At 47.9% G+C, this 27,185-nt stretch overlaps 1 pseudogene; it reads left to right on the forward strand.

The window, feature by feature from the left end:
- LOC119278776 overlaps positions 1-27,185 on the forward strand; it is a 283,671-nt pseudogene that overhangs the window by 167,215 nt on the left and 89,271 nt on the right.

The following is a 27,185-nucleotide window of genomic DNA, read 5'->3' on the forward strand; positions in this document are numbered from 1 at the left end:
ATTTAGTACCGGTTCGTGCCATGAACCGGTACTAATGCCTCAAACCCCATTAGTACCGGTTCGTGGCTCGAACCGGGACTAAAGGTTAGACCTTTAGTCCTGGTTGGTGCCACGAACCGGTACTAATGGGCATCGCACCCTTTAGTCCTGGTTCGTGGCACCAACCGGGACTAAAATGTCCAGACGAACCGGGACAAATGGCCCACGTGGCCCGGCCGGCCCCCTGGGCTCGCGAACCGGGACTAATGCCCCCATTAGTCCCGGTTCTGGATTGAACCGGGACTAATGGGCTAACCCGTCCTGGACCAAATGCCTGTGTTGGAAAGACTTCTTCTTGTGTGCATCTTCTTTTGTTCGAAAAGGGCTAGCTGACAGTGTGGCATATGAGGTGGTATAGATGGATTAGTTAGAAATATATTAGGTACTTGAACTACTTCTCATGATCCTGATTTCGAGTGTTAGAGCCAAGATCGATGATCGTGAATCATAAGGACTGTTAGAGAAGAGAAGAAGATTCTTTGTCGTTACTGTTGTGAAAGCATGGATTGTGTTATCACCAGTTCCTTTCTCTTCTACATAAGTTCAGGAGTCATAAAGTAGGGCCTATGCAGCTGTACTGATGTTTGAACACTTTTAGGTACAAAACATGTGCTACTATTCTCACAAAGGAAATACTTACTTGATCATTACTACGTATGCCACATGACAGCAACATTTTCTACTGACGGCAAAAGAATGGTAATTTTAAACAAATGCATTCTTGTGTTTCCTACAAGAACATGCTGGCAAACCATGTACTGAATAACCTTTATCCTCATTTGCACACACTTTTCTAAGAGAAGCCTCTTCCCGCACATGGATGCTGATCATGACGAGCTACCAATCAGTATAGAAGACGGGACCACCAGTGTCATGGCCCGCTTAATCAAGGGGGCATCGACAATAGGGATACACTCACAAAGAACTGGAGCAACATGTTCCCTAAGGCAAACATGAAGAAAGGGTGTGCATATGCTCTTGCCTTCAGGTGCATGTCCAAGGGCCTCTGCGTGATTGTCTATCCAATCTAAGCAGGTCACAATAGTCCTTTGCTACGTAACTTGGTATTACTATAAGTAACTATCGAGACTTTTATATCCGACATCATTTTGGATCCTATGTAAAAAAAATTATGATAATCCTGTCCGTATGACTATCATCAATCCGTACCTATTTCCATATGTTTCCTTCCGTGTTTCTATATTTTGATGCACACTCTTTCAATATTTGGCTTGCTCTCGGCCTTTGCGCCATGGGCACAACTGGTCATCTAGTATATGTAATGATGAGCTTGCATTCAACCCGGCAGAGCACAGCCAGAAAATAGCTCAAGGGCATCTCCAAGGCAGACCAGTAAACCACACGTAACCGTCTGGACCGCCCTATCCGGACTGCGGAAGCCATCCAACGTCGACCTAGCTATGCAGGTTGGTTGTGTGCATCCTAGCTATGCAGAGACCGGGTGTGTGCTGAATGTGCTTCTATCCTCTTGATGCTCCATTTGAGCCAATAAAATCCATCCTTTGTTGTAAACAATATTTTCACATAGAGGTACTATTCTACAAGTCACCAAATATATAGAAAATACATCCATTTTTTCCTTGTTTCACTTGTATTTCCAAGTTCACTTGTATTTGTGAAGCACTCACGAAGACTTGTGACTGCCGTAATCACAAGCATAAACAGACATTGAACCACAAGACACCAAATATGTAAGTACAAATGTAGACACATAAACCCTAATTGTAGAACCGATTTCCCATCTAAAATCCTCCAAATTCAATGCCTTGGATCTGCCAGGAGACAATCTCAAGCCATCTTCATTCCTGAGAAGTCTATGTCAGGGTGTTGGGACACGAAGTTCTTGAGCATCTCCTATTTTCTATTAACCAGGCTAAACCCATTTCCGTTAAAGTATAATAGAAATATAGCCGATCCAAGAGTTCAGGAGACGGGAAAGGGAAGAAGCAGGTCCAAAGCATAATGGAAATATATATCACTAGTGAGGTTGTTACAACCATCATCCACTTTTTGCACAATTATCTTGATGATTCCACGCGAGACACGCCCTACGGCCACGCTTGCTCACCTGATCTGGAGCAACAATTTATTGCAGCTAAAACATGTAAGCATGCACACATCCATGCGAGTATCGAACAACTTCCTTCTGCGGATTGTTATGCATCAACACCAGCACACACGCAATTTCAATGTCATGTTCTTTAGCAGATTCTGATAATATCATTCAGATGATTATTTATTGGGTAGATGCACCCTATTTATTTGGAGTCTTTGAGTTCTGTGGAGCTTAGCTGTTATGTGAGGTCAAAGGGAATTAGCTCCAACGATGGATACAAAGATCATTTTGTAAGAGTTGTGTGTTTTATGTTAGTTGTTAGTGGCGATTGGTTTTAATGGCTTGGCTCTGTTGGTCATACTCTATGGCAGGAACCTTGGATTGGAGAAAGGTGCTATTTGGAGAATTTCTCGTTGTTGCCCATTGGAATTACAAACCATGCCAGTCAATTTTTACCTCCTTCACAGATTTAGTCTTTCACCACCTTGGTTCACTTTTGCCATTCAAAATTTAAGCTTCAGGGATTTATAGAGAGCAACATTCAATGGTCCATACACATGTCTGACAGATAATGGTCTATTCCAGTCCATAGCCTGGAGTTCATCTTGCATATGTAATGTGTTCTATGCAGCAATATTTGATGATATATATGATGATATGTCCAGCATCACCTAATCATTTTTGTGAACACTTGCTAGATTATGTGGTACATTAAGTTTATATAGTATATGATAACATAGTTTATTATTGCACTAGTACAACAACTACACATGAGGCATCCTCTTGTATACCTATGAGAGTGATACTGACTAATCTATTTATCTTTGCATGCAGGCTATGCACCTCAACACACATAACATCCAGCCCATGCAGCCTATCACATCATCACAATCCTCTATATCTAAACATTTGCCTCATAGTGATCTTTTCTACTCTACGGTAAAGCCACATCATCACTAATAATTATCCTATAATTTTTTATTATTATTATTTCCGGTATCACGAGTAATCACACCAGACTATTTGCTACGTCTTTCATCTACTAACTAAAAGCATCTATAGCCGGACCCCCTATTCCCTACATAAACGTCCGGGTCGCCCGACCGTCAGTATTCGAAAGTGATCCACTAGACCCCTCACTTCCTCGCTAAATGTCTGCACCGACCGATACTCCTTAAACCCAGCTCATATATGAGGGCATGTGGACACACTGGGCACCCCACTCCACTTCATAGCCAGCCCATTCGTCCCCACTTGCATCCACTCAATCCTCTCCAGTATCCCAAAAATCTATCACTGGATGGACAATGTACATGAGAGCGACCACGTCTGCCGGCCAAGGCACATGCGAAGGAGGGCGTGGGCGGAAGAGGCGACTGACACTGGGGTCATCCTACATACGGAGATTGTCAACACCGTGATTCCTCGTTGACGGATGGTGGCCGTGGATATGCTTGGCAGAGCGGTGGTTCGGCGGAGAGGCCGTTTCTGGGTCCTACGGGTGGTTTTGTTGAGGGGGCATCTAGCCCGGGCTACCTACAGCGGGGTGGTTTCCGTGGTCATCGTGGTGGTCGAGGCGGTCGAGGTGGCCGGTACCATCCACGACAGCCTCCCCCGCCTATTGTTGTAGAGCAGACGATAGTTGGCGGAGTTGCTGAGGAGCCGGTTTTGTCCGGTCATGCTATGGAGGTGGTGACGGCGCTCGCTACTGCTGAGGTTCCCGGGAACGAAACCTTGGGGTCTGTGTCTTTGGAGGCGAAAGACAGGGCTGATTCGGATAGGGCGTCCAAATGGGCGCGCAAGAAGGATAAACTGTTATGCTATCGTTGTGGAGAGAGGGGTCATTTTATTGCTGAGTGCGTGGCTGAATTATGTGATACTTGTGGCAATCCGGCACATAACTCGGGGAACTGTCCGATTTTGCGAGATCAGGCACCGTCTCTTATGATGTATGGAGTGTATTGTGCTGAACTCATGTTCTTTGAGTCTCCTAATGAGAGGGAGGCTCCTGACGAGGCACAGAGCATGACCACTGGGATTGTCAAGGTTACCATAGGAGAGGTATCTGAGTCCCAGATTGTGCAGAGGCTCAAGGAGTTAGCCACAGGGGACTTCTAGTGGGAGCTCGTTAGCCTCGAGGCAAAGTTGTTTAGGGTTGAGTTTCCTTCGGAGGAGGATTTGCAGAGGCTTCTGAGCTTTGGGATGTGCAAGGTGCCGGGTACAGAGTGTATCCTCGAGTTCCATGAGTGGAAGAAGGTTGAGCCTCAGGGTAAGCCTCTTACTCAGGTTTGGCTGCGTTTTTCCGGGGCTCCCTCGAAGCCGATGCAGGATGCTAGGGTCGTGGCTAGCTTGGGTATTATGGTGGGGAAAACTGAGCGAGTGGATATGGCCTTTACCAGAGCCCACGGGGTAGCCCGACTGCTGGTTAGTGTGCTGGATATTGAGTTCATGCCTGATGTGGTCAAGTGGACATATCGAGGCCAGATTTATAACCTCGTGATTGAGTTTGATGATGAGAGTCTGTTCGCCGAGGCAGCTAACGAGACGGATGTTGATATGCATGAGGGAGATGACAGCTCGGGCGCGAAGGAGACACCCACTATAAGAAATATGTCAACTAGTGACCTTTTGTCAGTGACCCTGGAAGAATTGGTCATAAATTTATGACCATTTTAGACCAATAGGTCAAAAGCTGTTGGGGGGGCTCCAAACCCTAACCTATAACGACCATTCTGGTCAGAAAGGTCATAATGTCATTACAGGAAATGGTCATAAAGTGGGAAGCACTGTCCACTGCCTCACGCCTAGGTGATAACGACCAATATAGCATGGTCACTAGGGATGGCACCCGCCGGGTTTGGGTACGGGTGGAGCCACCCCATACCCTTACCCGTCGCCCAAAACCTTACCCATCACCCGTACCGATACCTGTCGATGGGTACAATTTTTTCCCATACCCGTCACCCATCAGGGGAAATGGGTACCCGCGGGTAAAATTACCCAGATTTGCAACACATCAGTTTAAGCCTTGCATAGTCATAAACAACAACTAATAATGATTTATAAAAAACAACACATCATGACAACAACGCATACTCATAACAACAACACATTCTCACGAACACACTTATTTGTAAACATATTTTTGCAAAAATACTCAATACTCACACACAAAAATTAATATTTATCATGTCATATACACACATCTTGCATCTCTATGCAGAAATCAAGGGTAATGTGTACTAACTTACATGAATACATCACAAAACGTACATACAAATATAAATTGTCATTGAAATAAAATATGTCATACTTAATTATCATTACGTACACACACAAAATTGTAATCCCACATCATCTATATACATCATGTCTACGAAAAATCAATGCTCATATACATGAATACATCACATCATCTATGTACAAAAAATGTATTCATAGTGTAAGAGCAGTGCTCATAATCATAAAAATAGTCGGAACTCACATAGCCTTGCTCTTCTTGTACTTGATGGCGGCGGCAGATCGACCATTGATAAGCAGGCTAGGAAGTCGCTTCATGGATGTCTCGGACATAGCGCTGTGACGGTGCTGCGCCTGCGACAGTGCTGGGCTTGGGCTCGGGGTAGGCGTGCCGTGCTCCTGGTCATGGAGGTCGCTGAGCTGCATCTCCAATCCATGGTCCCATCGACGCGCGAGCTATGGTGATTGCCCCTGCGTCCATGGCGTTGGCGTCCACCTCAGGAGGGCAGGAAAGGGGTGATGGCGCGAGGTGGCAAGTAGCTGGAATGGAGTCCGGAGGCGCTGGCAGTGGCAGGCGGCGGCGAGAAGATGAGATCGATCGGCTGGCTGCTATGACTACGAGCCTGCCACCAGCGACGCACGCCAATCAAACAGATATAGCCATATAAAGATACGTATCACGTATCAGATTCTGGACAAATGGTTATTACGCTTGTTGAGACAACGGTGATTACGTGAATGAGTTTGGCTCTTTCCGGTCCTAGGCTCATATGGCTTTGTGGGACAACTAGTGTGGTTCGGCGGACTAGCATGATTAGGTCTTTTTAGGGCTGCGATTTTTTAAGTAATGCATAAAGCCTCCTCAAAAAAAATATATAAAGCCTATTTGCAGATTATATGCGGGTACATGGGTACACGGGTATGGGTTATACTAAACCATACCCGTACCCACTATACCCAATTGGTTTAAATTTTTCCTATGTACCCATGGGTATTTTTTTAACCCATACCCTTGCCCTAATAGGGTTTTTACCCGCCGGGTACGTGGGTAATGGGTACCCATTGCCATCCCTAATGGTCACTACACTTGATTTTGAATGAATTAGGATGATTAGGCAGCCACCTCAGCAACCTCGCTTATGTGTCACTGTCTTGGTGTCATTTTTGGTTAAATATTAATATTCAACAACAGACGGGGCACACACTGACATGCAGGACCCATTTGACAGGAGGGGCCGAGTGCTTAATTCGCCCAAAAAATGTGCGCTAGCGGGGACTCGAACCCACGACCTCGCGCTTGCTTCGCTCGCTTGCTACCGCTGGGCTAGAGAGGGACAGTTTCTCAGGTATGGGAACTTATCTATACATTATATAAAACTACGGCTCTCTCGTATCATTGACAAGTGGGACCTTCCGACCAGGTGGCATCGAACAGAGCCACAATTAGCAACACTGATAGGTGGGACCCATTTGACAGGTGGGTGGGCCACTGACAGGTGGGTGAGCAAGCGTTTAATTCCCTAAATAATGTGCACTAGCGGGGACTCGAACACACGACCTGGCGCTCGTTCACTCGTTCGGTACCACTGGGCTAGAGAGGGATTGTTGCTAATGTGTGGGTAGTTTTCTATATACTATACAAAACCACGACTCTCTCGTATCAGTGACAAGTGAGGCCTTCCGACCAGGTGGAGGCGGGTGGCATCGAACAGAGTAACACTTAGCGTTTTTCTAGGTCTTCCAACCAGGTGGCGGCGAGCGGCGGCGGAAGCAAGCAGCGGACGAGGGCGGGGCCGGTGGGCGGCGGGCGGGGCTGGCGGCCGAAGCAACCAGTAGGGGCCGCTCGCCTTGCCCACGACCTCGCTGCAAGTGACCTCGCCCACGGCCTCGCGGCGGAAGCAACCAGCAGGCGCGGAGGCGGGGGCGAGGCTGGCAGTGGAGGTAACCAGCAGGGGGCGGAGGCGAGGCAGGGGCGTGTAGGCGAAGCAGGGGCGTGGGCGACCGACGGTGGTGGGGGCGGGGGGGGGGGGCAGGAACGGCGGCCGAAGCGACCAGCAGGGGCCGCTCGCCTTGCCCACGACAAGAACGGCGACCTCGCCGCCGGTGACCTCGCCCACGGCCTCGCCGCTCGCCTTGTCCACAACAGGAGCAGCTCGCCAAGCATGGGGGACTCCTCTCCCCCTCTTCGCCGCAAGCACACCTCCCGGTATGCACCCCTCTCCCCCCTATCCTCTCCTTGCCTCTGATTTGCCTCAGATTTGCCTATGTTGCGCCTGCTGATGAACACTAGCTAGAGTGTCAACACTAGCTGAGGGGCATGGGAGAAAGAGAGAGAAAATTTGAGTTTTTCATCTTACTAGATGAGGGACAGGGGATGAACACTAGCTAGTTATATCATTTTGAAATGGAAAGGAAAGGGGAAGGTGGAGATTCAATATGTTGAGGAGCTTAATTTGAAATGCAGTTTGATGAATCCATCAGCTGCAGCTGGAGCTTGCTTCATAAATGTTAGGTTTTATAGTGCAATCTGATGGATGGATGCTACAGCTCTGCCCGATCTCTTTTGTCAGGACCCCGACTCAATGTCACATCGATCTAGCCTGTAACACCTCATATCACTTTGCGGCCTCACGCACGGTATCCCCACGGGTGTCGCCTTACCTTTACCCGGGACCGTTTGCGCCTTTTGGCACACGTATATGATAGTGTCGCTAGCATCCATATGAAAAGGAGCCCGGGCTGACATGGCTAGTTGTAAACCCAAAGTGGCACAGACTTACAGGGACAGGCATCCGTGACCCAGCATCGAACGTGTCGGTCATCAGCAAGTAAGTTCCGGGCTGTAGCACTGGGCTAGCAGGACTCCGGTAAACCGGGCTGTAGCGGGCTAACAGGACTCCGGTACTCAATGCGTGACATTTCCCCGAAGGGACAGACACAGGAACGAAGAAGGACACATGCCGGCCAGCCAAGTGTTCCGGAGCAGTAGCAAGCTACCATGGCTCCGTGGAATCACTAGGAGACATTTCCCGGTAAGAGAGGCTACTAAAGATAAACAACTAGATAGTCAGATCCCACACATACCAAGCATTTCAACCATACACACAATATGCTCGATATGTGCAAATACAACAAGGCATCACAACATGACTCTATGACACAAGTACTTTATTTAAAGGCTCAGAGAGCCATACATAGCATACACACAAGTACGGGTCACACGACCCAGCATTCAAGTCATACAGTCATACAAACCACCAGCGGAAGTAACATGTCTGAGTACAGACAACTAGTAAAATAAAAGAGGCTTGGAAGCCTAGCTATACTACGTGGTCCTTCACAAGCTCAGGATCACCACCTGGGCCTCAGCCTACTCATTGATGTCAACGTCTAAGAAGAACCCATCAGAAGGGGTTGTAGCGTCTTTTGTAACAATGTAAATTATAGCAACATGAGTATGAAGGTACTCAGCAAGACTTACATCAGATCCTACATACATGCACATTATCAAGAAGGGTTGGTGGAGTTATTGCAGCAAGCCAGCTTTGACTCTTGGCTAAGCTATCCTACGAGACTCCAACTTTAAATGGTTTTGCGCACACGAGTCCACTACTCACCACTTCAATACACTACCGAGGATCCACCTCCATCTTCCTACGGAAGAGCCATCCTCGGCACTCACGCTTATCTTGAGGCTTTTAGTAGTTTCCATTTACTTGTCTATGAACTGTATAGGCAACCAAGTAGTCCTTCACCGCGGACGCGGCTATTCGAATAGATTAGGTTAACCCTGCAGGGGTGTACTTCTTCATACATGTTTCCACCACTTAGCGTCTGCACACGACATGTGCTCGGCAGACTTCAAGCGAAAGCCGACGTGGGTGTAGACCACGACCTACCTAGACACTCAAGTCTCTAGTCCAGGTTTATCGCCTATTTGGGTTCCATCCATGAGGAGATCCGGTCGAAGTATCGCTCACGGCCCCAAACGATGTGAACAGGGTTCCCGAGATACCAAACGGGCATCCGGTACACCCGGCCACGTACCTACCGCATCACAGCCCACCCCTACGGTCAGCGCTGTCCACGGCCTCCAGTAAGCTACAAACACCAGAAACTACTTGCAACTCCTGGACAGAGGACTAGGGTGAATAAGAAGTCGAGCGGGGTCATATTTCAGGGCCCAATGTATGGTAGTAGCTGATTCTTAAATCACACATACAGATCTCAGTGCTTAAGGACGGCCTCAATGAAACAACCCACCATGTACTCCTACATGGCCTCTCATCGATACCTTTACCAAATTGTGTTCAACACCTTACTCTCATACTGACACGATCATTTCACTCTAGCCATCACCCAGATGAACCAGACCTGACATGACTCTAAGCATAGCAGGCATAGCAAGGTAGGAACAACACACACACATGGCTCAATCAACTCCTACACATGCTAGTGGGTTTCATCTAGTTACTGTGGCAATGACAGGTCATGCAGAGGAAATGGGTTCAACTACCGCAGCACACAGCAGTTTGAATCACGTTGTCTTAATGCAGTATAAAAGAGCAGGAGCGAGAACATAGGATTGTATCGATATGATCAAATAGTTGGTTGCTTGCCTGATGGGTCGATGCACTGATACGGTTCTTCGCTAGGGTAATCACGGTACTCCTCAGAGGCAGAACCTGCCGTAAGAACACCGATACACAGCCATCACCAAACAATGTGCGACAATATGATGCATGCATGAAACATGGCAATATGAGTGTGTTGGGCTAATGCAACTAAGACCAGAAGGGTTTGAACCAATTTGAACCAAAGATTCAAATTTCAAACTCATACATGGCCCTTTAAAGTGTTTTATTTTGTTCTGCATCAAACATCAAGTTAACTTATTTAATCATGCATGGAAACAGTACAGATGGATAGATTGGATTTTTCTGATCATTTTTCATATATAACTTGTTTGATTTGGAGTTACAGATTAAAAGTTATGAATTTTTGAAGTTAAACTATATTCTGGAATTTCCTATATTAGAATAAATCCAGAAATTAATTTATTGCGTCAGCCATGCGTCAGAATGACGTCAGGGTCAACGGAGACGTCCAGGTCAAACCTGACTGTGGGTCCAGGGTGTCAGGGTTATTAGTTTAGTTCAAGTTTAATTAAAACTAAACCTATTTAGTTAACAGGGCTGGGCCCCACTTGTCATTGACTCATCGGAGTCAACCAGGGCCCACCCGTGGTCAGAGGCAGGTCGGCCGCACCGGCGTTTAGCCGCCGGCGAGCCCGACGCGGCGGCGGAAGTGGTTTTGGCCGTTCCGGCCACCAAAAGGGGCGCGGAGGGCATCGGGGTGGAGCTGAGGACGAGCCGCGGCTCTTGGCGGAGCCCGTTGGGGTCGGGGTGGCCGGAGTTGGCGTCGGCGGCGACTTTGGCGGCCACCGGAGTTCGGGTGAAAGCGAACTCGGGCTAGGGTGTGCGGTGAGGTGCGGGGAGTAGTTGGTTAGGTGCTACGTGACGTGGTGAGCACGATGGACACTAAGTGGTGGCCGGAGGGTGACCGGGAGCACGTCGGCGATGAGCTCCGCGTAGGTGGGTGCGGTTGAGCTCCGGGAGGTCACTACAAGGCTCGGGGGCAAGAAAAGAAGGGAGGGGAAGATGGCTAAGCTCACAGGGAGTACGACGGAGCACTTGGTGCGGCTGGGGACGGGCCGGAGCGACGATGGCGTTGAAGGGGATCTCCGGCGACGGCGGTTCGGTCGAGGTCGATGCGGTGGACTCGGGCCTTGCGAGGGCTCGGGGCTCGGCTTGCTCGAAGGAGAAGAGGGTGGCGGAGCTCCTGGACACGGCGGCACGACGTGGGGTTGACGGAGAGCGTGGCTACGGCGAGGGGGTGGCGGCGATGGTTTCGGCCATGGCGTGGGAGAGCGAGGGAGAGGAGTTGGGGAAGAAAGGAGGTGTCCTGGGGGTTCACGGCTCGACGTGGAGTTCATCCATCCAGCAACGAGGCAAGGAGGTGAAGCAAGGCGACGGCCAGCTGCGTGGCGCACGCTACGGCCGCCGTCGGGCACCTGCCTGCCTGCCTGGCCGGCAAGCAGCTCGCTGGCGCGGCGCTGGGCTGGGCCGGTAGGTGGGCCGGGTGCTGGGCGCCAGGTAAGTTTTCCTCTCCTGTTATTTCCTTTTTTTATTTTTCTGCAACTTTGTTGAATTATTTAAAATACTTAGGTAACTCCTAAAATCACCAAACTGCTCCTGGTCCATAGTTGGATTATTTCCAACATGAAACATTTTAGTTTGGAAATATTTGAGCATTTGAAATATTTTATATAATTTTAAATGCCCAAATTCAAATATTTATGATTTAATTCAAAGACCCTAAGATGACCTAGGAAATTGAGCATCACTTTTGGCAGAGGTTCTGAACCAAGACAAAAATGATGGACATTTTAGAAGGGCATTTCAGGTTCATTGAAAAAGTTTTTAGTAAACCCTAGTTGGTTTCAGAGGGGGCTGGGGGTTCTGTCATCCCCATTTCAAGTTTCTGATGAAAAAAATAGACATGATGCAACACTCTAATGCATAACTAGCTAGGGTGTGACAACTCACCCCCACTCAAAAGAATCTCGTCCCGAGATTTGGGTTCTCCCGGGAAGAAGGCGGGATACTCAAGTCGAAGACGATCCTCCCTTTCCCAGGTTGCTTCCTTCTCAGAATGGTGTGACCATTGAACTTTGAGAAACTTGATATTATGACGTCGAGTGGTACGCTTGGCCTGATCGAGGATACGAATGGGGTACTCTCGATATGTGAGATTATCTTGGAGATCAAGCGTTTCGTGGTCCACTCCACGGATAGGATCCGAGAAGCAACACCTGAGTTGAGAAACGTGGAAGACATCGTGGACTCTGGAGAGATGCGGAGGTAGTTCCAATTGGTAGGCAACTCCTCCTCGTTTAGCGAGAATGCAAAAAGGTCCAATGTAACGAGGAGCCAATTTGAGTTTGATACCGAAACGATGGGTTCCCTTCAGAGGAGTAACCCGAAGGTAAGCCTTCTCGTCAACCTCAAACGTCATAGCCCTATGTTTTCGGTCATATTGACTCTTTTGACGAGATTGGGCTGTTTTCAACTTTTCACGAACGATGCGAACTTGCTCTTCTGCTTCCTGGATCATATCCGGGCCAAAGAATTGTCTTTCCCCGGTTTCTGACCAATTAAGGGGTGTTCGACACCGTCGTCCATAGAGAACTTCAAAAGGGGCTTTACCCAAGCTAGACTGATAGCTGTTGTTATAAGCGAATTCGGCAAATGGAAGGCATTTCTCTCAATCCATTCCGAATGAGATAACAGAAGCTCGAAGCATGTCTTCTAGAATCTGGTTGACGCGTTCTACTTGACCACTTGATTGAGGGTGAAAAGCGGTGCTAAAGGAAAGGCGGGTTCCCATAGCATTTTGGAAACTTTCCCAAAATCGAGAGGTGAAAAGACTTCCTCGATCCGAGTTAATTTCCAATGGAACACCATGAAGAGACACTATTCGGGAGATGTACAAGTCTGCTAGCTGACTAGCGGTTATACTCTCGCGAACAGGTAAGAAATGGGCTACTTTGGAAAGGCGGTCGATAACGACGAAGATAGCATTATTCCCTCTCCTGGTCCGGGGAAAACCGGTGATGAAGTCCATACCAATTTTATCCCATTTCTATTCAGGAATAGCTAAGGGTTGAAGGGTGCCAGCAGGCCGTTGATGCTCTGCTTTTACACGACGACAGATGTCGCAGTTAGCAACAAATTGAGCAATGTTTCTATTCATCCTAGTCCACCAGAACCTCTGGCGTAGGTCCTGATACATCTTAGTGCTACCGGGATGAATGTTGAGAGGAGATTCATGAGCCTCCTTAAGGATCAACTGCCGTAAATGTCGGTTCTTTGGAACCACTAGGCGGTTCTCAAAATATACAACACCACGATCATTTGTAGAGAAACATTTAGCATCTCCGCTAGCAATGTTCTCCTTAATTCGGGATATTCCTTTATCTCGTTTTTGGGCAGCGATGATTTGATCCGTAAGAGTAGGTTTCGCCACCAAGGTGGAAAGATATCCTTGAGGAACAATATGAAGGTTAAGCTTCCGAAATTCCTCATGGAGAAGTGGTTGACTTTGTTGCAACATCAGGTTATTGCAATAAGATTTACGACTTAGCGCATCAGCCATGACATTGGCTTTTCCTGGGGTGTAAGTTATTCCTAAGTCGAAATCTGTGATCAACTCGACCCAACGTCTTTGCCTGAGATTCAAATCCGGTTGGGTGAAGATGTACTTCAGACTTTGGTGATCAGTGAATATCTCGCAACGATTACCGAGGAGGTAATGTCGCCAGGTTTTAAGTGCATGGACTACAGCTGCAAGCTCTAGATCATGAGTAGGATAATTCTCCTCATGTGGGTGTAGTTGCCGTGAAGCGTAAGCAATTACGTGTCGATCTTGCATGAGAATACAGCCTAGTCCTTGTCACGAGTCGTCGCAATAGATAACAAAGTCCTTAGAGAAATCTGGCGATACCAGTACGGGAGCAGATGTCAGGCGTCTTTTCAGTTCCTGAAAGCTGTGCTCACATTGTGGAGTCCATTCGAACTTTTTATATTTCTTGAGGAGTTCGGTTAGAGGTTTAGCAACTTTGGAGAAGTTCTCGACAAAGCGACGGCAATAGCTCGCCAAGCCCAGAAAACTCCGAACTTGCTTGACCGATTCAGGTGGAGTCCAATTAAGGATGGCTTGAACTCGCTCAGGATTAACAGCAATACCTTTACCAGAAATTACATGTCCTAGATAGGTCACTTCTGGCAACCAAAATTCGCATTTAGAAAACTTGGCATAAAGGCGATGCTCTCGAAGTTTCATCAACACTAGCCTTAGATGTTCGGCATGTTCTTCCTCGTTCTTGGAGTAGATGAGTATATCATCGAGGTAAACCACGACAAACTTATCCAAATACTCCATGAAGATTGAGTTCATCAACCGAGAGACGGTGTACTCGTATTGGCCATAACGAGTAGCAAAGGCCGTTTTCGGAATGTCCCCGTTCCTGATTTTGATTTGATGGTATCCCAACCTCAAATCCATTTTAGAGAAGACTGAGGATCCAGCGAGCTGATCATACAGGTCGTTGATCCTGGGGAGCGGATACTTGTTCTTAATTGTGACCAAGTTAACCGGTCGATAATCTACAACCATCCGGTCCGTACCATCCTTCTTCTTGACGAAGAGGACGGGGCAAGCCCAAGGAGATGAACTAGGTTGGATGAAACCCTTTTTCAAGGACTCATCGAGTTGTTTCTTAAGTTCGGCTAGTTCAAAAGGTGCCATCTTATAGGGTCTTCTGGAAATTGGGACAGTTCCTGGTATGAGATCTATCACAAATTCGACATCTCTGTCAGGTGGAATACCTGGCAGTTCTTCTGGAAAAACATCTGGGAAATCATGGACTACCGGAACATCTTCGAGGTCTGGCAAGGGGCTGGCGTTAAGAGAAAATAATCGTCGTTTAGCTACTCGGGTCAAGACATTGACTATCTTTCCCGAAGGGTGTGTGAGTTGAACAGTCCTAGAGAAATAATCGATCTTGGCATGATGGGCTGACAGCCAATCCATACCCAAGATGATGTTAATATCTGAAGATTTGAGAGCTATCAAAGATGCAAGAAAAACAAGTCTGTCGACTTGAATTTCATTTCCATGGTTTACACTAGAGGTTTGCCATCTAGAACCCGGAGTGGAAATTTCCATGGTGGAAGGCATGTCACAGAATGCGGTGTTATGCAAGCGAGCATAGTTTTCGGATATGAATGAATGAGATGTTCCAGTATCAAAAAGAACGGATGCCGGGTGGCAATTTACAAGAAGTGTACCGAGAACGACGTTGGGATCTTCTTGAGCCTCTTCCGCAGAGACACAATTAACATGGCCACATGCAGTGGTGGCCGGCTTGGCGTAGAACACTTTCCCTGTCGGCTTGCCACAGCCAACAGTTTTTGCTGTCTGGTTGGGGTTTGTTTGGGGACAATCGCGCATGTAGTGGCCTGATTCCCCACACTTGAAACAAGTCACGGAACTGGTGCGTGGAGGAGCATTGTTGGTTGGACCACCATAGGGCTTGGCTGGTGCATATTGCTGAGCTGGGCGAGGAGCCTGGAAGGATGGCCTCGGTGTGAACCTGGGTGGCAGGGCAATGTTAGGCACCCACACGCGGCGCTTCTGAGGACCAGCACCGGATGAAGAACCCAAATCACGGCCATGCTTGCGTGATGCATCGAAATCAGTCTGTCCCGTCTCAGCACTGATGGCTTTAGTCACAAGCTTCTGAAAAGAGGTGCACTCATGCAGACGGAGGTCACGACGGAGCTCAGGACTAAGTCCCTTACGGAACCTTGCCTGCTTCTTGGCATCGGTAGAAACTTCCTCAGTTGCATAACGTGCTAGGTTACCGAACTCCCTGCTATAAGCGTCAACAGAGAGTCGACCTTGAGTGAAGCTACAGAACTCCTCGCGTTTACGATCCATGAGACCCTCCGGAATGTGATGTTCACGGAAAGCCTCGCTGAATTCAGCCCAAGTAGTGACGTGGCCCGCTGGGCGCATAGCTTCATAATTCTCCCACCAGAGACTGGCGGGGCCTTCGAGATGATATGCAGCAAAGGTGACCCTATCAGCCTCAGCTACAAGTGCAGAACGCAGTTTGTGAGTAATGCTGCGAAGCCAGTCATCGGCGTCGAGAGGCTCGACGGAGTGGTGGAAGGTAGGCGGGTGTAGCTTGATGAAATCACCGAGTGACACCAAGTTATTTCTCTGATGGTGTGCTGTGTTCTGTTCGATGCGCTCCAACAAACGGTTGGTCTCCCGCTTGTTTCTCTCGGCTTCCAGCATAACTTCGGCTAGGGAAGGAGGGTGAGGCAGATTTGCATTCCTGACTTCACTGCCTTCGGCCTGCTCTTGGGGAGCAGGGTTTTTGCGCGTGTTAACCATCCTAGGAAAAACAAGACAATGGTTAAGTCCAAAATGCTAAGATCCTGACATAGAATGTAGAATGTAATGGACAACTCAGAATGCAAGATGATCATCCGTATGACATGGTAGATACAGAAACTACTTCTTTTATTCCATCGTCATACACACCATACGAGGCTTAGTACAAGACCAACAAGTACTACTGCGGTGAGAGGAGGATTACATCTCATCGGAGGCATCCCAAGCTCCTATACATTATTTTTTCATACACCTCCGGAATGACTACACACTAAGTCATATTCCACAAGTCACGCAGGACAGCGGAAATACAACTGTTACAGTACTAGTGGAACTACTACTAACTCAGACGTCTCCGTAGTAGTACTCGTAGAAGTCACCTCCATAGCCTGGAAGCTCAACATGATCATCCGGAAACAGACGATCTCACGGAGCTTGTGGACCATAGGGGCTAGAATGAGGTCTTGGACCAACAAACGGTGGCCTGCGGGGACCACAAGGTGGGGTGATGCCTCCTACATCACGCCAACCCATCACGTCTGGCAGAGCAGATCTCGCAGGATAGAGATCGCGCATATCCGAATATCCAGCTTGCACAGCCGGTGCAAACCGAGTCAACGTGGCCCAATGGTCAGCACGGGTATTGAAAAGCCCTAGCCTCAAGGCCCGGTTTTCACGGTCCTTATCCTCGAGCAACTCAGCAGTGGTGCGAGTCCGTGAATCCTCCTGAGTGGGGTCAGCATAGATAGCCTGGAGATACCCTTGTGCTCCCGGAAGTGATGCTGGCATATACCGGAAATCAGAGTCCCGAAATAGGCCAGTCCTGACTCGCATGATGGTCATCATAGAGTAGGTGGCATCCTGCACAGCCATCTCAACAGTAACCCCGAGTCCATAAGAGCAGTGAAGGGGCTCGGTGGATCCAGGATAAGATGGAAATATCCTGACAGTGCAAAGATACTGGCTTTGATTAAAGTCTTGAAATTGCACTTCGACCGTGTACTCAGGATACCAACGGTATCCAGCCTCAGTCATTACCCTGACCAACATAGCAGTATGGCCGGGTACATCTAGGCATCGAGTCAGGCGAACCACTTGATTTTGGTCGCGAGTGGCCATCTGAAAGCACAACCATAATGCAAAGGCATTAGAATTTCTAGCAAAATTTCGACAGCATAACAGCTGTAAATGCTCAAAAGGATTTTGAGACATTTGACAAGGATTTCATACACACTCAACAACATCATATCAAAGTTCCAGGTCCATCTTAGCAACATAATGTGGTAGTAGAACTGAACTAGGCTTGTATCCATCAAACCTATAAGGTACTACTGATTAGTAACACGTGAACCTGATAGAGAGAAGAGATCCTAATTCCTTAACCCCTGGTGGAAGAATGGACTGACTCAGATCAGAATGCCATGAGGTAAAGAAGTAAAAAGAGCCTTACGTACCATCACACAATCAATTCCCTTATATATAACTAAAGCATTTCTAGACTCAACATCGACCAATTTGGCTTGGAGAACCTACAGGCAGTCCGGCTCTGATGCCAACGCTGTCAGGACCCCGACTCAATGTCACATCGATCTAGCCTGTAACACCTCATATCACTTTGCGGCCTCACGCACGGTATCCCCACGGGTGTCGCCTTACCTTTGCCCGGGACCGTTTGCGCCTTTTGGCACACGTATATGATAGTGTCGCTAGCATCCATATGAAAAGGAGCCCGGGCTGACATGGCTAGTTGTAAACCCAAAGTGGCACAGACTTACAGGGACAGGCATCCGTGACCCAGCATCGAACGTGTCGGTCATCAGCAAGTAAGTTCCGGGCTGTAGCACTGGGCTAGCAGGACTCCGGTAAACCGGGCTATAGCGGGCTAACAGGACTCCGGTACTCAATGCGTGACATTTCCCCGAAGGGACAAACACAGGAACGAAGAAGGACACATGCCGGCCAGCCAAGTGTTCCGGAGCAGTAGCAAGCTACCATGGCTCAGTGGAATCACTAGGAGACATTTCCCGGTAAGAGAGGCTACTAAAGATAAACAACTAGATAGTCAGATCCCACACATAGCAAGCATTTCAACCATACACACAATATGCTCGATATGTGCAAATACAACAAGGCATCACAACATGACTCTATGACACAAGTACTTTATTTAAAGGCTTAGAGAGCCATACATAGCATACACACAAGTACGGGTCACACGACCCAGCATTCAAGTCATACAGTCATACAAACCAGCAGCGGAAGTAACATGTCTGAGTACAGACAACTAGTAAAATAAAAGAGGCTTGGAAGCCTAGCTATACTACGTGGTCCTTCACAAGCTCAGGATCACCACCTGGGCCTCAGCCTACTCATTGATGTCAACGTCTACGAAGAACCCATCAGAAGGGGTTGTAGCGTCTTCTGTAACAATGTAAATTATAGCAACATGAGTACGAAGGTACTCAGCAAGACTTACATCAGATCCTACATACATGCACATTATGAAGAAGGGTTGGTGGAGTTATTGCAGCAAGCCAGCTTTGGCTCTTGGCTAAGCTATCCTACGAGACTCCAACTTGAAATGGTTTTGCGCACACGAGTCCACTACTCACCACTTCAATACACTACCGAGGATCCACCTCCGTCTTCCTACGGAAGAGCCATCCTCGGCACTCACGCTTATCTTGAGGCTTTTAGTAGTTTCCATTTACTTGTCTATGAACTGTATAGGCAACCAAGTAGTCCTTCACCGCGGACGCGGCTATTCGAATAGATTAGGTTAACCCTGCAGGGGTGTACTTCTTCATACATGTTTCCACCACTTAGCGTCTGCACACGACATGTGCTCGGCAGACTTCAAACGAAAGCCGACGTGGGTGTAGACCACGACCTACCTAGACACTCAAGTCTCTAGTCCAGGTTTATCTCCTATTTGGGTTCCATCCATGAGGAGATCCGGCCGAAGTATCGCTCACGGCCCCAAACGATGTGAACAGGGTTCCCGAGATACCAAACGGGCATCCGGTACACCCGGCCACGTACCTACCGCATCACAGCCCACCCCTACGGTCAGCGCTGTCCACGGCCTCCAGTAAGCTACAAACACCAGAAACTACTTGCAACTCCTGGACAGAGGACTAGGGTGAATAAGAAGTCGAGCGGGGTCATATTTCAGGGCCCAATGTATGGTAGTAGCTGATTCTTAAATCACACATACAGATCTCAGTGCTTAAGGACGGCCTCAATGAAACAACCCACCATGTACTCCTACATGGCCTCTCATCGATACCTTTACCAAATCGTGTTCAACACCTTACTCTCATACTGACACGATCATTTCACTCTAGCCATCACCCAAATGAACCAGACCTGACACGACTCTAAGCATAGCAGGCATAGCAAGGTAGGAACAACACTCACACATGGCTCAATCAACTCCTACACATGCTAGTGGGTTTCATCTAGTTACTGTGGCAATGACAGGTCATGCAGAGGAAATGGGTTCAACTACCGCAGCACACAGCAGTTTGAATCGCGTTGTCTTAATGCAGTATAAAAGAGCAGGAGCGAGAACATAGGATTGTATCGATATGATCAAATAGTTGGTTGCTTGCCTGATGGGTCGATGCACTGATACGGTTCTTCGCTAGGGTAATCACGGTACTCCTCGGAGGCAGAACTTGCCGTAAGAACACCGATACACAGCCATCACCAAACAATGTGCGACAATATGATGCATGCATGAAACATGGAAATATGAGTGTGTTGGGCTAATGCAACTAAGACCAGAAGGGTTTGAACCAATTTGAACCAAAGATTCAAATTTCAAACTCATACATGGCCCTTTAAAGTGTTTTATCTTGTTCTGCATCAAACATCAAGTTAACTTGTTTAATCATGCATGGAAACAGTACAGATGGATAGATTGGATTTTTCTGATCATTTTTCATATATAACTTGTTTGATTTGGAGTTACAGATTAAAAGTTATGAATTTTTGAAGTTTAAACTATATTCTGGAATTTCCTATATTAGAATAAATCCAGAAATTAATTTATTGCGTCAGCCATGCGTCAGAATGACGTCAGGGTCAACGGAGACGTCCAGGTCAAACCTGACTGTGGGTCCAGGGTGTCAGGGTTATTAGTTTCGTTCAAGTTTAATTAAAACTAAACCTATTTAGTTAACAGGGCTGGGCCCCACCTGTCATTGACTGATCGGAGTCAACCAGGGCCCACCCGTGGTCAGAGGCGTTCGGCCGCACCGGCGTTTAGCCGCCGGCGAGCCCGACGCGGCGGCGGAAGTGGTTTTGGCCGTTCCGGCCACCAAAAGGGGCGCGGAGGGCATCGGGGTGGAGCTGAGGACGAGTCGCGGCTCTTGGCGGAGCCCGTTGGGGTCGGGGTGGCCGGAGTTGGCGTCGGCGGCGACTTTGGCGGCCACCGGAGTTCGGGTGAAAGCGAACTCGGGCTAGGGTGTGCGGTGAGGTGCGGGGAGTAGTTGGTTAGGTGCTACGTGACGTGGTGAGCACGATGGACACCAAGTGGTGGCCGGAGGGTGACCGGGAGCACGTCGGCGATGAGCTCCGCGGAGGTGGTTGCGGTTGAGCTCCGGGAGGTCACTACAAGGCTCGGGGGCAAGAAAAGAAGGGAGGGGAAGATGGCTAAGCTCACAGGGAGTACGACGGAGCACTTGGTGCGGCTGGGGACGGGCCGGAGCGACGACGGCGTTGAAGGGGATCTCCGGCGACGGCGGTTCGGTCGAGGTCGATGCGGTGGACTCGGGCCTTGCGAGGGCTCGGGGCTCGGCTTGCTCGAAGGAGAAGAGGGTGGCGGAGCTCCTGGACACGGAGGCACGACGTGGGGTTGACGGAGAGCGTGGCTCGACGTGGAGTTCATCCATCCAGCAACGAGGCAAGGAGGTGAAGCAAGGCGACGGCCAGCTGCGTGGCACACGCTACGGCCGCCGTCGGGCACCTGCCTGCCTGCCTGGCCGGCAAGCAGCTCGCTGGCGCGGCGCTGGGCTGGGCCGGCAGGTGGGCCGGGTGCTGGGTGCCAGGTAAGTTTTCCTCTCCTGTTATTTCCTTTTTTTATTTTTCTGCAACTTTGTTGAATTATTTAAAATACTTAGGTAACTCCTAAAATCACCAAACTGCTCCTGGTCCATAGTTGGATTATTTCCAACATGAAACATTTTAGTTTGGAAATATTTGAGCATTTGAAATATTTTATATAATTTTAAATGCCCAAATTCAAATATTTATGATTTAATTCAAAGACCCTAAGATGACCTAGGAAATTGAGCATCACTTTTGGCAGAGGTTCTGAACCAAGACAAAAATGATGGACATTTTAGAAGGGCATTTCAGGTTCATTGAAAAAGTTTTTAGTAAACCCTAGTTGGTTTCAGAGGGGGCTGGGGGTTCTGTCATCCCCATTTCAAGTTTCTGATGAAAAAAATAGAAATGATGCAACACTCTAATGCATAACTAGCTAGGGTGTGACATCTTTGTGGATATCCTCTTTACAGGAACCACATATGTTTCTTAGTGCAGCTCTGCCTGATCTATGTTAGGTTTTACAAGTTTTTGCTAGCTTTTCATTTATCCCATGTGAAATCTCTATTTAATATGAACTGCTTTTTATTGCTCCCATGTGAAATCAGTAAACCATGTGAAATGGACTAAAGTTGTGAGAAATTGGAAATAGCTCAAATGTTGGGTGCATATCTTTTTCTGGCAGTTAGCATATAAAGTTAGGTAGATAGCATATAAAGTTGGGTGCATACCTTATTTTCTGGAATTTTAGCTTCCATTACTTCCATCCATTTTCATTCATTAATGTTGATGCACTTAGATTGATTTGCTAAGTTGCAACAATTTGTTGTCTTTGGCAGATGGACAAAAGCTGGATTAGAAAAGGAGTTAGAAAGTTTACGAAATAACATATGAAAGGAATTGATGATTTCATGGCATTTGTTCGGGCAAATTATGCCAACGATGCTCACATTGTTTGCCCATGGTGCGAATGCCTCAACCGTTCAAGAATGGCTGAAGGAAGAGTGGTAGATCATCTGCTTCTTAATGGGATGTCCAGCACATATGATAGATGGATATATCATGGAGAACCTTTAGACAGTCAACCTCAACATTTTGAAGCTGATACAGAGGCCCCTCATATGATGGGTGGTGGTGATGCTGGCATTGATTTCATGGAAAAGGTTTTGCGAGATAATGCTGTTTTGGAGGAAGAGGATCGGCATGAAGATGATAGGATTCCTGACCTATTGAAGGATTTGTATGATGCTGAAGATCGTGCTGATGGACAGAAGTCGTTGTTTGCTGATGTGTTAGAGGAGGCGAAGCGCGTAGCTCATGAAGAGGGTAAATTTTCAAGATTTACCTTCACCGTGAAGTTACTCGACATCAAGTCTTTCTACCGGATTAGCAATGCTGCATTCAATGCAATACTCCGTCTTTTGAGCTTGCAATTCCCTGATAGTTGTGTTCCCAGATCTTATGATGATGCATTGAGCATAATCCGCAGGCTGGGGTTAGGTTATGTGTCAATACATGTGTGCCCAAATAACTGTGTCTTGTTTCGGAAGGATTTAGCAAAGCATGACAACTGTCCAAAATGCAATGCATCTAGGTGGAAAGATGCTGATGGGAAGAAGTCAATACCGGAGAAGGTACTAAGGCACTTTCCCTTGATACCAAGGCTACAGCGGATATTCATCTCGAAGAAATCATCATGTGAGGTAAAGTGGCACAAGCTGAAGCGGCAACCTGTGGACAATGAGCTAAGCCATCCAGCAGACGGAGAGGCATGGAAAGAGTTTGACCGTATACATATAGATTTTACTGCAGATCCAAGGAACATAAAACTTGGCATTGCCACAGATGGGTTTAATCCGTTTGGGAACATGAGCACGTCTTATAGCATGTGGCCAGTTTTTGTGGGGCCGTACAACCTGCCACCATGGGCATGCATGGATCAGTCCAACTTCATGATGTCATTGCTTATCCCGGGTCCAGAGTCTCCAGGAAAGGATTTTGATGTCTTTATGGAGCCCCTCGTAGAAGAACTGCTCCAGCTCTGGACTGGTGTACCTACATACGATGCCTTGAGTCCGGAAGAAAAGTTCAATCTACGTGCTGCAATCATATGGTCCATCCATGATTTCTCGGCTCTGCACACTCTGTCTGGGAGGATCACAGCGGGTTATCAGGCTTGTGTCCATTGTGACAAAGACCCTTGCTCAAAGAGAATAAGGAGCAAGATATGCTATATTGGGCACCGCCACTTTCTTCCCCGAAACCATCGCTGGTGAAGAAGTAAAGATTTTAATGGTGAGAATGAAACCCGTGACAAGCCAGCTAAATTCACTAAAGAAGAGCTGGAGCAGCAACTTGAAAAGGTGAAAGATGTGAGACCAGGAAAGCTGGCGAAGAAAAGAAAGCGCGAGGAAGGTCAATGTTCGGACCGGAGGTCTTGTTGAAGGAAATATGCCCTAGAGGCAATAATAAAGTTATTATTTATTTCCTCATATCATGATAAATGTTTATTATTCATTCTAGAATTGTATTAACCGGAAACATAATACATGTGTGAATACATAGACAAACTTAATGTCACTAGTATGCCTCTACTCGACTAGCTCATTAATCAATGATGGTTATGTTTCCTAACCATAGACATGTGTTGTCATTTGATTAACGGGATCACATCATTAGGAGAATGATGTGATTAACTTGACCCATTCCGTTAGCCTAGCACTTGATCGTTTAGTATGTTGCTATTGCTTTCTTCATGACTTATACAAAGTTCCTACAACTATGAGATTATGTAACTCCCATTTACCGGAAGAACACTTTGTGTGCTACCACACGTCACAACGTAATTGGGTGATTATAAAGGAGCTCTACAGGTGTCTCCAAAGGTACATGTTGAGTTCGCGTATTTCGAGATTAGGATTTGTCACTCCGATTGTCGGAGAGGTATCTCTGGGCCCTCTCGGTAATGCACATCACTATAAGCCTTGCAAGAAATGTAGCTAATGAGTTAGTTACAGAATGATGCATTACGTAACGAGTAAAGAGACTTGCCGGTAATGAGATTGAACTAGGTATTGGATACCGACGATCGAATCTCGGGCAAGTAACATACCGATGACAAAGGGAACAACGTATGTTGTTATGCGGTTTGACCGATAAAGATCTTCGTAGAATATGTAGGAGCCAATATGAGCATCCAGGTTCCACTATTGGTTATTGACCGGAAACAATTCTAGCTCATGTCTACATAGTTCTCGAACCCATAGGGTTCGCACGCTTAACGTTACGATGACAGTTTTATTATGAGTTTATAAGTTTTGATGTACCGAAGGTTGTTCGGAGTCCCGGATGTGATCACGGACATGACGAGGAGTCTCGAAATGGTCGAGACATAAAGATTGATATATTGGAAGCCTATATTTGGATATCGGAAACGTTCCGGGTGAAATCGGGGGTTTACCGGAACCCCCGGGGGTTAATGGGCCTACATGGGCCATGAGGGAAGAATAGGAGGGCCGGCCAGGGCAGGCCGGGCGCCCCCTCCCCCCCTAGTCCGAATAGGACAAGGAAGGGTGGGCGGAGCCCCCCTTTCCTCTTTCCCCTCCCCCTTTCCTTCTCCACCAAGGCAAGAGGGGGGAGTCCTACTCCCGGTGGGAGTAGGACTCCTCCAGGTGCACCCCTAGGGGGCCGGCTGCACCTCCCCCTTTCCTCCTTTATATACGGGGGCAGGGAGCACCTCTAGACACAACTTGATCATCGTCGTCGTTCCTTAGCCATGTGCGGTGCCCCCCTCCACCATATTCCACCTCGGTCATATCGTTGCGGTGCTTAGGCGAAGCCCTGCGTCGGTAGAACATCATCATCGTCACCACGCCGTCGTGCTGACGGAACTCATCCTTGACACCCTGCTGGATCGGAGTTCGGGGATCGTCATCGAGCTGAACGTGTGCTGAAATCGGAGGTGCCGTACGTTTGGTGCTTGGATCGGTCGGATCATGAAGACGTACGACTACATAAACCGCGTTGTCATAATGCTTCCGCTTACGGTCTACGAGGGTACGTGGACAACACTCTCCCCTCTCGTTGCTATGCATCACCATGATCTTGCGTGTGAGGAGGAATTTTTTTGAAATTACTACGTTCCCCAACAGTGGCATCGGAGCCTGGTTTTATGCATAGATGTTATATGCACGAGTAGAACACAAGTGAGTTGTGGGCAATATAAGTCATACTGCTTACCGGCATGTCATACTTTGGTTCAGCGACATTGTGGATGAAGCAGCTCGGACCGACATTACGCGAACGCTTATGCGAGACTGGTTTCACCGCTACGAGCACTCGTTGCTTAAAGGTGACCGGCGGGTGTCTGTCTCTCTCACTTTAGTTGAACCGAGTGTGGCTACGCCCGGTCCTTGCGAAGGTTAAAACAACACCAACTTGACAAACTATCGTTTTGGTTTTGATGCGTATGTAAGAACAGTTCTTGCTCAGCCCGTAGCAGCCTCGTAAAATTTGCAACAACAAAGTAGAGGACGTCTAACTTGTATTTGCAGGGCATGTTGTGATGTGATATGGTCAAGACGTGGTGCTATATTTTATTGTATGAGATGATCATGTTTTGTAACCGAAGTTATCGGCAACTGGCAGGAGCCATATGGTTGTCGCTTTATTGTATGAAATGCGAACGCCCTGTAATTGCTTTACTTTATCAGTAAGCGGTAGCGATAGTCGTACACTACTAGGGAAAAGCCTATATGCAGAATCTTATCAGCAGCGCGCTCCAAAATAACTCGCTGCTGCTAACTAGCAGTAGCGCGGAACACTGAAACTCACTGCTGAGACAAATATAGCAGTAACGCGTCCACCCAAAGACGCGCTGCTGCTATAATTCCTACGAGACCGCCGCGAGGCTAGTTATAGCAGCAACGCGTTAAAATGACGCGCGCTACTGCTACGTAGCATAGTAGCAGCGCATTTCCCCGACAAGCGCTACTGCTAAGTTTCCTACAAAAATTTAGTCCCACCTCGCTCCGTGAAGAGAGTTTCTACCACCTTAAATATGTTACTTCTCACACTTTGACAAGCACTTGATCTTCATTGAACTCTATGTGTAGAATTTGTGGCTGCAATATGAGTCTTCACCTGTTCCTAAACCAGTGAGGACTCATATTGTCAAATCAGATTGTACACAAAAAGATCGTTGATGATCAATGTGTATTTTTGCATGCTGACACATAGCAGTAGCGCTTTACTGTGAAAAGCGCTGCTGCTAGATAGCTTAGCAGTAGCGTGTTTTGCTGAAGAGCGCTACTGCTAAGCCATCCATCTCCCTGATCTCCTCCCTTCGGATCCACTCACACACAGCCACTCAAAATCTGCGCCGCGTGCCCCCGTCGCCCCTCTCCTCCGCGCGTCTGCGCCGCACGCCCCCGTCGCCCCTCCTCCGTCTGCGCCGCGCGCCGTCACCTCCTCCTCCTTGCTCGACTCGGTACCGGCCTCCTTCTCCGTCCTCCCTCTCCACTCGCCGCTGGCCGGCCCCTCCTCGCTCCGCCTTCCTCCTCCGTCCTCCCTCAACTGGCCGCGCCGGCTGGCCCCTCCTTGCTCCGCCTTCCTCCTCCATCCTACTCTCTTCTCCCTCCTCGAGTCGCCCTCCTTCTCCCTCCTGCTCATATGCAACATTTTGATTTAGTTGATATAATTTAGTTGACTTAGTAGGCTAGTTGATTTAGTTGACTTAGAACATTTTGATTTA

This window comes from Triticum dicoccoides, chromosome 3B (genome assembly GCF_002162155.2).
Source record: "Triticum dicoccoides isolate Atlit2015 ecotype Zavitan chromosome 3B, WEW_v2.0, whole genome shotgun sequence".
Lineage (NCBI taxonomy): Eukaryota > Viridiplantae > Streptophyta > Magnoliopsida > Poales > Poaceae > Triticum > Triticum dicoccoides.